Source organism: Manihot esculenta, chromosome 3, assembly GCF_001659605.2.
Source record: "Manihot esculenta cultivar AM560-2 chromosome 3, M.esculenta_v8, whole genome shotgun sequence".
Taxonomy (NCBI): domain Eukaryota; kingdom Viridiplantae; phylum Streptophyta; class Magnoliopsida; order Malpighiales; family Euphorbiaceae; genus Manihot; species Manihot esculenta.
Window position 1 is genome coordinate 13,927,189 of NC_035163.2, and position 10,902 is coordinate 13,938,090.

At 26.4% G+C, this 10,902-nt stretch overlaps 1 long non-coding RNA gene across 1 annotated transcript; it reads right to left on the bottom strand.

The window, feature by feature from the left end:
* Window positions 1-7,021: 7,021 nt before the first annotated feature.
* Window positions 7,022-8,073, bottom strand: LOC110610327. The gene is made up of 3 exons (XR_002487200.2): window positions 7,804-8,073; window positions 7,366-7,556; window positions 7,022-7,255 (listed from the first exon to the last, which is right to left on the bottom strand). It is a non-coding gene; the product is annotated as an uncharacterized LOC110610327 (long non-coding RNA).
* Between the last annotated feature and the right edge of the window lie 2,829 nt (window positions 8,074-10,902).

Here is a 10,902-nt window from a genome sequence, read left to right on the forward strand (position 1 = left end):
TAAGAATAATTTTAAATAGGAATCACTTTTAAAATTTGGGAGAGGGTTGTAAATTCAAATTAGTTAAGACTATAAATTTGGATGGTCTAGATAATAATAGAGGAGAAAGAAGATGGACAAATTTTAAGGTTATGTGAAAGGTGTCAGTGAAAACATGAACAAGAGTCTTTATAGGATAAATACATAGAGCTAAAATATAAATAATTATAAAAATTTATAATTTTTATGTAGCCTTCATTAATATAATACATGTATATTCAGTCTAAATCTAAATAAAATGTTTTCCATGAATGCATATGTAAGAAGAGAGAAGTAATGAATAATGAGGAGCTTTGATAACAAGAATCAAGGGGGACCTCTCATTTGTTCTAAAGGTAAGCTTGTATGGGGCTCAACCTCTATCCTTTTGTAGTATTGAAGATTGTTCTTTGCATGTATGTGTTCTCCACTCCAAAACAATCATGCATTGGATCCTCTTGTAGTAAAATAAGATGAGAAAGAACAAACATCTAAAGCTCTCTCTCTCTCTCTTGGATAATATAAAGCCCATAGAAAGCATGCATGTCAAATCTTGTCATGGATGATCTACCATATATATATATATATATATTAAAAGATTTATTACTTAAAAAAGAAAAGAAAAGAAAAAGAAAATATGTTGTTTACCCAATTTCATATGAGAATAAATGCTCTCTTTTTTGACAATCAAAGGAAGATTCCTCTCCTACAAATCTTAAATCCCAGCAACTATAAGCTGACATCTTTCAAAACTATAATAAATCACAAAAATAGATCATAAAACTTTATATTTTATCTTACCACCAATAATAATAATAATAATAATAATAATAATAATAATAATAATGGAGAGAATTATTATTGAGTGTCTAAATTTTTTAAAAACTTTATCATTTCATTTGTATTTTAAAATCACTAGATTAAAATATATTAATATTTTATAAAATAAAAATTTTAGCCCTTTTTTAAGAAAATATTTAACCATTTTGAATACTTATATTGATTAGTCTCTATAACTTTAATTACATATATATATTATTTAATTTTTATAATTAAAATTAAAATAAATTGTCTAACAATTTTTTATAAAAAATTAAATTAAATATTTAATTTTAAAATAGAAAGATATTTTAATTGAGTGATTTTAATATAAAGAAAAATTAATAATTTTTTTAAAAATATAGAGATTTAATAGATATTCTTTCTAATAAAAATTTAAATAAATTATAAAAATATTCTATTTATTTTTTCATAATACATTTTTCGCTCTTTATTATTTCAAAATTAACAATTTTAATTTTTCTGATTTGCTATTAATAACTTATTGGTAGTACTTTAGGTCTTCATTGTAGAATTTTTTTTTTTTTCGTTTCCACAAAAGTTAAAATTTGGTTTTTTTTTCCTATTAGATTACGCTTTGATACTTCAATTTTTTTTTTAAATAAACCTATTAATATTATTATAAAATATTTTAGTGATCACAATTATTAGTCTAAAAACATTAATATTAATTTCCTCAGCCTCTGGATCCGCCACTGGTAATGGCGGTCTAGCAATTTAAAACTAAATCTGACTATATATATATATAAAAAAAATGGAAAAGTTAGAAGAAGAAGAAGAAGACCACAGGCATTTAGATTTGGTCGTTTGAAGATTCCTGGTGGGAAAGTATCACTATGAGTAGCTTTTTCTAACAATAATAATTGATAATATTAATATTAATAACAATATAATAATAATAATAATGAAACAAAGTTAAAGTTTAACTTTTAGTTCATTATGGTTGAACATCATAAAGCTTAGTTAAGGGCATGTTAGCTTGGTTTTCAAGCATCTTTATAATGAATATATTCTCCAAAAAAGAATATATTCATCACTTGCTGGTAAATTTGAATATTTAAAATATTTTACAATACTTATATTTCCATCATGCATTTGCCTCTTTATTTTTCTGTTTATGATTATTATCTTATTATCCTAAAATTTGAATTAGTTCATTTAGGGCATAAAATCATGTTTTTTCTATTTTTCTCATATATTTTCATTATAAATTTTATGAATATTTTTTTAGAATAAAAATAATGTTACTTTGTTGTATTCTAACAAAAGAGTTAACATAAAAAAAAAAAAAAAATTCTTTTGTTGATTTGTAGGATTAATTTTATTAATATTAATTTCATTACTAATAAAACTCTAAATTTTATGTAAAGGGAATTGCTATTGTAAATTAAAGTTTAATTACCAATATTTTTATTTTAGGGTTGAAATGCAAACTTTTTGAAAGTTCAGAGATTCTTTGTTATATTCACTAAAACAAAATTTTATGCGTTTTTTCATATCATGAAATTTTTTTTATATCTTTGAGACTAAATTAAATTTTATTATTTACAGTATTAAAATTGTAATTATATTATAAATTTTTATTTTTATCAATAACATGGAATAATAATTTATTTAAGTCCCTTGTCCAACACACAATTAATTTTTAAGGACAAATTTTTAAAAAATACCATGCAATTTAGTGTTATTTTAAATAGGATCTTATGATTTAATTCACAATAAAAAAAATTATATAATTTCATGTTGTTAGCCAAATTTTTTTTTTTATTTTATGCAGTTTAATATTATTGGTAAACTATAATTGAATTATTGAATTTAGTTAAATTTATAATTTAATCGATGTAATTTTAAATTTAGTCCCTAAGATTTTGTTTTATAAACCAAATAGTTCCTTCAATTACAATCTATATCTTTATGAATTAATTAATATATAAATTTGTAAAAGGGAAAAATAAAAATATATATTTTATGGTTTTATTATTTTTTTACTTCAGGATTTATAGTGTAATTTAGAATATATAATTTAATTTTGTATTTAAATTATCATTTATAAATAACTACAATTTTTAAATCTCCTGCTAATGTAAAACTCATATTACAAAATATTATTTTAATATAAAATTAAATCACAGATTTCAAAATAAATCATTGTACTAATTAAGCTCAAAGATTTCCTAATCTGGGAACACTCCCTCCAATCTTGTCTCTATCTAACCAGAAATTGAGCAAGTCAGGTGGGTTTTCATAAAAGAAAAGACCATATGGCAAGAGGGAAGCCAAAATTTCCATTTCATCAATCCAGAAGTTGGCTTCTCAAAAAATATGCTTTACTTCAACTGCATTCTCCGTTGTCATTAAGCTTCATTTGACATTAATAACGTTAAAAAATATGTAATTTGAATTTAATGCTACTTAGATACTTGTATTATATATGAAATATTGACATGTATTTATTAAAATTAATTGTACATGGACAGATGATTCACCCAAATAGAATTTCTTAGTCTAAATAAATAGAGATAACAGCTCTTTATGTCTTCTTAACTATTTTGGATATAGAAAATTCATACCCAGACAGTTAAAGACTTAATTAAAAAAAGATGAGTTTAATCATGGACTCTTGAGTTAGACTTAGAGTAAAAAATTGTTTTTTTTTTTTTTTTTTTGGCGAAAGGCACTAAAATGATTGCAATAAGATAAGATTAAAGATCAATCCTTTCTTTACTCAATCTAAATTTTTTATTTTGTTTTAGTTGTCACCATTATCTCTTTTAGCTAGATGTCTTAGGGTTATAAAAGTGCAGTTATCGATTTATCATGGGTCTATTTTCATTTTAACCACAGAAGATTTAGGTTTTGTTTCCAAGTCTCTTTTGTTAAAACCACAAGAAGTCTCCTCCATCTCCCAATTCAATCTAGTTTTATAAGGATGATAGCCCCGATTTCATGGAATCCTAAAGGGTTTTCTAAGGAGGAAATTGAATAGATGGCAATGGCTGGTTATTTAGAGATGCAATTGATTGAATTTTCATAGTATTAACTATATTATATTTAAATATATGAATATTAGTTTAAATTTTTGGACAATTGTTTTAATTTATATCTAAGTAATATTTGAGGACTGACATAAAAAATAACATCATAATAGATGTACAACTAAAGTTGCACATGTGAATCTTATGCATTGAGATATTCAGCACAAGAATTAAAAGAATCTTTATTAACTGAGCAATGATATGGATCCTATCTAAAAGATAAGGATGGAAGTTTTATTGTTTTCTCACGGCTAAAATTATACTTAATGTATTTATGAGAGGTTTAATATCAGATAAAAAATCTAATTTACTCTAAAAATTAATTTAAAGGGAGAAATGTCTACTAACCCTCATAAGATATACATTATCCTTATTTCAAATTGATGTAAAATTCAATAATTATTAACGATAGTACTTGATTTTTGTTTACGTATGAAAAATGCAATGGATTACAAGCTAGTTTTATATTTATTTATTTGTTGGTTTATTAGGTAATAATAAATTTTTAGGTAAACTGCAATTTAGTCCCTCTGATTTAGTGAAATACAACCTCTCGTCCCTCTGTTTTAAAAAACCTTCAACTTAATCCTTCACTTTTAAAAAAACTGCAAAATAGTCCCTACCGTCAAATTTTCAGTTAACCTTCTATTTATTTTAATGAAAATGACTAAACTACCCTTTAAGTAAAAAAACTCAACCAAACAGTATTCACTCCATCCCAACACAGAAGGAGGAGGAGGAGGAGGAGGAGGAGGAGAAAGGATCGGGAAAAGAAAGAGGAGGAGGATGAGGAGAAAAGGAAGAAGAGGATCGGGAGGAGGAGGAGAAGGAGAAGGAGGAGAAAGGATCGGGAAAAGAAGGAGAATGAGAAGAAGAAAAAGAAGAAGAAGGAGGAGGAGGAGGAGGAGGATGAGGAGAAAATGAAGAAGATGATCGGGAAAAGAAGAAGAAGGATGAGGAGAAAATGGTAGTTTAGTCATTTTTATTAAAATAAATGGAAGGTTAACTGAAAATTTGACGGTATGGACTATTTTGCAGTTTTTTTAAATATGAAAGATTAAATTGAAAGTTTTTTAAAACAGAGGGACAAAATGTTATATTTCACTAAATCAGAGGGACTAAATTGCAGTTTACCCAAAATTTTTATAGTGATGCAAGTTTGGATCTTAGCAATAATTACACACCTGTAAATTAGAAGTAAAAGTGAGTTGTATAAATTAATTCTTTAGTTAAATTTTAATACTTAATTTTAAATAAAGATATTTCTTTTAAAATTATTAGGACTTTCATTTTGGTTCAAGTTACTTAAGAAATGAAATTAATAACTATGTATGTCTTTACCTTCTAAATTTAGAATAGTTATGTTGTACTTGCAAGAAGAATATAGCTAGGCAAAATTCAATAATTCTTTTTAACTTTCTTAATTTAAAAGAAAAGTTAAAAAAATTCTTAGGGCCATTGGAGATGTCAGGTTGGAGATACCCTTGAAGGAGTATAAGTTCTAAGGTGCCTAGTTCATAAAGAGATGCAAGGCAAAGGGCATTAAAAGCAATGTCTGAAGAGTTCCAACCATCCACTCCAAAAGGGACTTGACCTTTCAATATTAAAATTTTAACTACTGATAATTTTAGCTGGGATAAGAAACATAAATTTTATTTTTTAATATTAAAATCAAAGAATGGAAAATATATTATTTTTATTAAATAAATCCTAACTTCAAAACTAAAAAAAAATAATTGCTTAATCACTCTTATTGAATAAGTCACTGATCTCAGCAGCTCAGCAGCTCATCTTCTCCATCTGCGGTGATACTGTTAAGCGATCAAAGCTTAATCATCCTACAATATTACAACCAATGCTCAACGTACTCAAAAAAAAAAAAGAAAAAAAAAAAAAGAAAGTGGTAAATTTTTAACTATCTCACCAATTTGACGTTCAATTTATATAGAACCTACATAATCCATAATCTAGAAAATTAAATTTATTTATAAATATTATATAATTTGAAATTTAGTCATTGAAGTTAACATAATTAATTTCTATCTCATAAAAAAAGTTATTATTTTTTAAAAAAATCAACAATTTAAACTAAAATATCTACGGTGTATAACTAATTTCATATTAACATTTTTCTATTTAATAGATATTTAAACCAACTTTCAATATAAATCACCAGTTTTTTTTTTTTCTTTAATAAAAGGGAGAAATGACTAAACGTGAAATGACCAAAACCTCAATCCAGCCAACCCAGCCCATTTTCCTTCATAAAAGGATAGGGGAAGAGAAAGCCCAGCCAAGTGGGTATCCTCTATAAGTAGCGTAAAATGAAAAACATAGAAGAAATAATTAGGTAAGATTACAACTTTTTTTCCCTAAATTCATTTCTTTTCTTTCTTATGCCATCTCCGACCTATGCACTAAATTTTTTACACTATATCTCCGACCTTCTGCATCATTTTTAACACCCAAAAAAATATTTTATTTATATTCTTCTCTTTTTTTAATATTATATTATTTATTTTATTTTAATTTTATTTATATATTTCACTCAAAAAATTCATATAATTTTATATATTCACTCTAAATACTTATATATTTTATATTTTCATTCAATATTCAAATATTTAATTATTTTATAAATAAACAAATAAAAATATATTAATTATAAAAATATATTAATTAAATAATAATTATAAAAAAACGTTACTTAAACATTAATTATAAACATACATTAATAAATTAATTTATTATAAATATTATTTATAATTGTGAATATATTAATTTAAATTAAATTTTAATAATTATAAAAATATAAAATAAATTAAAAATATAATAAATTATGAGAGTGAAAAAAATTAAACTTAATTGAAAATATATATAAGTTTTAAATTATATTATAAATTAAAAAAATAGAAAAAAATATAAATTTTGAATTATATTATAAATTTAAAAAGAAAAAAGAAAAAGAAAATGGCGCTACTACACCGTAGCGCAGCGCAAAAATCCCGTTGTATTGGAGGGTCTTCTCCGATGCCAAAATGGAATTTGACACAGTTTTGGAGATGTCCTTAGATCTGAAAAGGAAAAAAACCCAAATACAAGCATAACTTAAACCGTCCATTTCCACATGAAAATATAAAGATAACTGATGATATTCATTTAGCCCATTAAATACACAGGCCACAAAGGCCATTCTGCTGCTCATCTTCTTTTCTTCAGACGGAAACCAAAATATTAAGCTGCGGACTAACTATACATCTCAGTAACATCGACCTTATAGTCCCAGATTCTCGTAAGCTTGTAATAATAACCTTGCATCTCTCTTTCTGTTTATATCTCTCTCCTAATTAAGCATACATATTCTGCACCGTCTCAAAAGCATAAGAGATAAAAGAGAGGGATTAAGATATGTATATGTATTATTTTGCATAAAAGAGGCAGTGAAAAGATGTTTTGGATAATTCTTACGTACCTCCACGCATGGAGCCTTCTCGTCCTAGACCATAATGTTTTACTCTTCCAGTTAAAGCCACATGTACGATAATAGAACATTTTAACTCGCCAGACTTGTGTTCCTGTGCTGATTCCAAAAACTGGGCATGATCTATCCCACCCCTGTTGAAACAAGTCCTTCATTGACACCACCAAATCTGTACTCGATGGCTGCAGTGATAAGCCATGAACAATGAATATAGTTCGTGAAAATATATGCTGCTAATCCTGCGTACGTTAATAACAGTAAAAGACTGTAATAAACTCACTCCTTTATTCTGAAATACCATGAGAATATAACCATGAAAATAAATAGAGAATATGTAATGAACTTTAATCAGGAATGTAATAATCATGATTAACTGAGATAACTTGGACAAGCAGAATAAAGGCAGTAGAAGTAAGCTGAGTGATATACCTGCATTGATTTTATTAGAAATAATGAAGGCAGCTTCCTCCGTTTTGAACTGCAATAGTGGTGCCATTAGTCCAAATACTTCCTCTCTGTGGAAAGTGAAGAAAATCCACATTAACGTGTCTTTAGCCCTGGGGTCCATGCCAGAAACATAATGTTCCTGGTGAAGAAATTCAAAAGAGGAATGAGTTCAACGCTCCGAGCGACTAAGTTTGTGAAACCGAGTCTTCTGATTTTTTAGTGCTTGGGGACAGTTTTGAATCGTTTGATACTACCAATGACAAAAAACTGCTGCATGCTCACGACTATCCATATCGCTCCCTGACACACTGCCCATGCTCCTCAACAGTTACAATAGCTCATATGTCCCCTCAACTTGGGAAAATTGTAGAATACAATAGGCAACACTAATCTTACATGGTTTAACAATCTAATATATGTGTAAAATGTAGTTTATTTTTATAGAAAATAAATTACTAATTACTTATTGTAGCAATCTAAATTTAAGGGCCGAATTGAATCGTACCACTAGTGAATAAAATTTTAAGCGGTAAATAAGATTAATTATTTTATCTTTGCGAAATAAGTGGAGCCACTCTAGATAATAAAAAATAATAACATTTAAGAGTTCTGTTAACAATGGTATTCGATTCAATTGCGATAGACTAGCGCAAAAATTTAATGGGATAGATTAAATCTAAAGATATATATTGATCAATTTAGAAACTATTAAATAATTTAAATTAACTATTTTAAATTAAATGAAAAATATACATATGATTTAATTCAAGTCGACTTGCTTATCCAAACTAGATTCACAATATACCACATATACACTCACGCACCTGACTCCTAATTATTTCAAAATAACACCCACAAATAATAGCAATAAATAATTATGCAACAATTAAAATATTTCTAACATATAACTAAAAATATACATATGATTTACATGAATATGCCAAACATAATATAAATAATATTGAAATTATAAAAATATTCAATATCCAACTCACTAATTTCTCGACACGTTCCTATTGGTTCGATTGGTGGAAGGAAAAATATTATAATCACTGAATTCTATGAAACATTAATTATCAATAAAACAATCAAACTGCAAAAATAATGAAAAATTTTTTTAAGATTTTATCGAAATTACGATAAAGTTTTCTCTGTATCTAATACCTAATCTCCTAACATAAAAAAAAATATATATATAATTTATATATGTCAATAAACTCAATAGCCTGGGCCCGCAAAACAAATATATTTTGTTTATTGAGAGTATTCTAAAACTATGTAACTATTATGAAATTTCAATTTTTTATTTAAGCATCTAAAATTCTTTATTATCTCAGAGCTGATTTCATTTTTAAGATTGATTTTATATAATCTAGTGATGGAATGAAGTGAGTTTTTTTTTTTTGTATTAATTGATTGTATTAGATTCGTAATGAGATTGTTAAAATATACTGAAGTTTGATTATTTTGGATCTAAAATTTATGACATGCAATGAAAACCTTTTTAAATCTATTTGTGAGGTTGGGTTAATGTAGATGCTCAAATTTGGTGAAATTCTCAAGGCTTTGACTTTGAATGGATAATAAGTTATTATTGCTATTCTACTGCTTGTAATAATATTTTTTTTTACTTAAGAGTTTTGTCTTGTTTTCTTTTTTTTTTTTTTTCTCTCTCTCTCCTTTTTCCTTTTATATTTTTTATTCTTTTATAGGAGAGCAAATGCTACTGGTCTGATAATAATAAGAGTCATCTAGCCAAGTATCAAGAGGTTTGGAGAAATTTGGGTAAAAAAATTAAAATTGGAGTTATTTGGTTATGGACTAAGAGTTTAAAGGCATATTTGACTTTATTCCAGTTTAATAAATAAGGATTTAGACTTTAAAAGATAAATTTATAATTTAGTTTTTAAATATTACTATTATTTATAAGTCAATCTCTACATTTTGAAAAATTCATTAAAGGTCTTTATTTTTTTCTAATATTTATAATTTAATCATTCCATCCGATTCTACTATAATTTTATAGTGAAAGTACTATTATGCCATTTTATTTAGGGAAAGAATAATGTCTTTCCTATTCTCAAAATTCCTAACTTGTTTTGTCAGATTCAACTCTTCCTTCTCTCTTGCAGACAACCTCCCCACCATACGTGAACCAATAACTTCTTATCTTCTTTCTCAATCTCGACTCGACTTATTCTTTCAATGGTTAGAGGTTGCTAATGAAATGTATGGGAGATTGTAAGCCTCATTTCAACCAATCAAGCAATCCTATTTATTATATATCCCATCTCTAGAGACCCACCAATCAGCAAGGGAGAGAAAGAGATATATAAGACATTAGTGTGTAAAGACAAAGTCAAGTAGCTTTATAAAAAGCAGAAAGAAGAAAACAAAAAGCAAATATTTTTGAATCACCTTGCAAGGACTTGAAAAAAGGCCATGGGCTAATTGATCCTTAATTAATATCAGTAAGTAATTATAGTAAGTGATAGTATAGAAAAGAAGAGAGGAAAAAACATAGATTTGTACTTCCCTTCCACTCTCAACTTGCCATTACATTTAGGAGAATCTTCACCTACTTCACATCTATTCAAAGATCACTTTATAATAGGAGAAGTAGAGGCATAATAGGAGAAGTAGAAGCAGGGCTGGGACCACTTGAACTAAGCTCAGGTGGTGTGCTTTGAGTCCCAACATCTCCAGTGGTGCCCTCCATTTTCTTTTCTACATAAATAAGCTTAATCAATTAATACATAAAACAAAGAAAACTAAGTAGAACCTTGAAGGGAAAAGGGACACAAGCAATGTAGGGCTTTGTGTGGACTTTCTTCAAATGGGTAGTAGAGTAAACAAGAGGCGCAACTAGCAAAAAGGATATAAGCGTGGTGGAGTAACGTAACTAGTTCAAATGAGACTTCAATTAATCGGCAAAGGAATCAATTTTAAATTTTAAAAATTTTCTCATAATTTTTAATTTACTTTTAACGAAAAAAAAAAAAAATTATTTGATGGCTAACAATTTAATTATATAAAAATATTTTAATATATTTTTCAAAATTGGAAGATTGACTTGAAAAT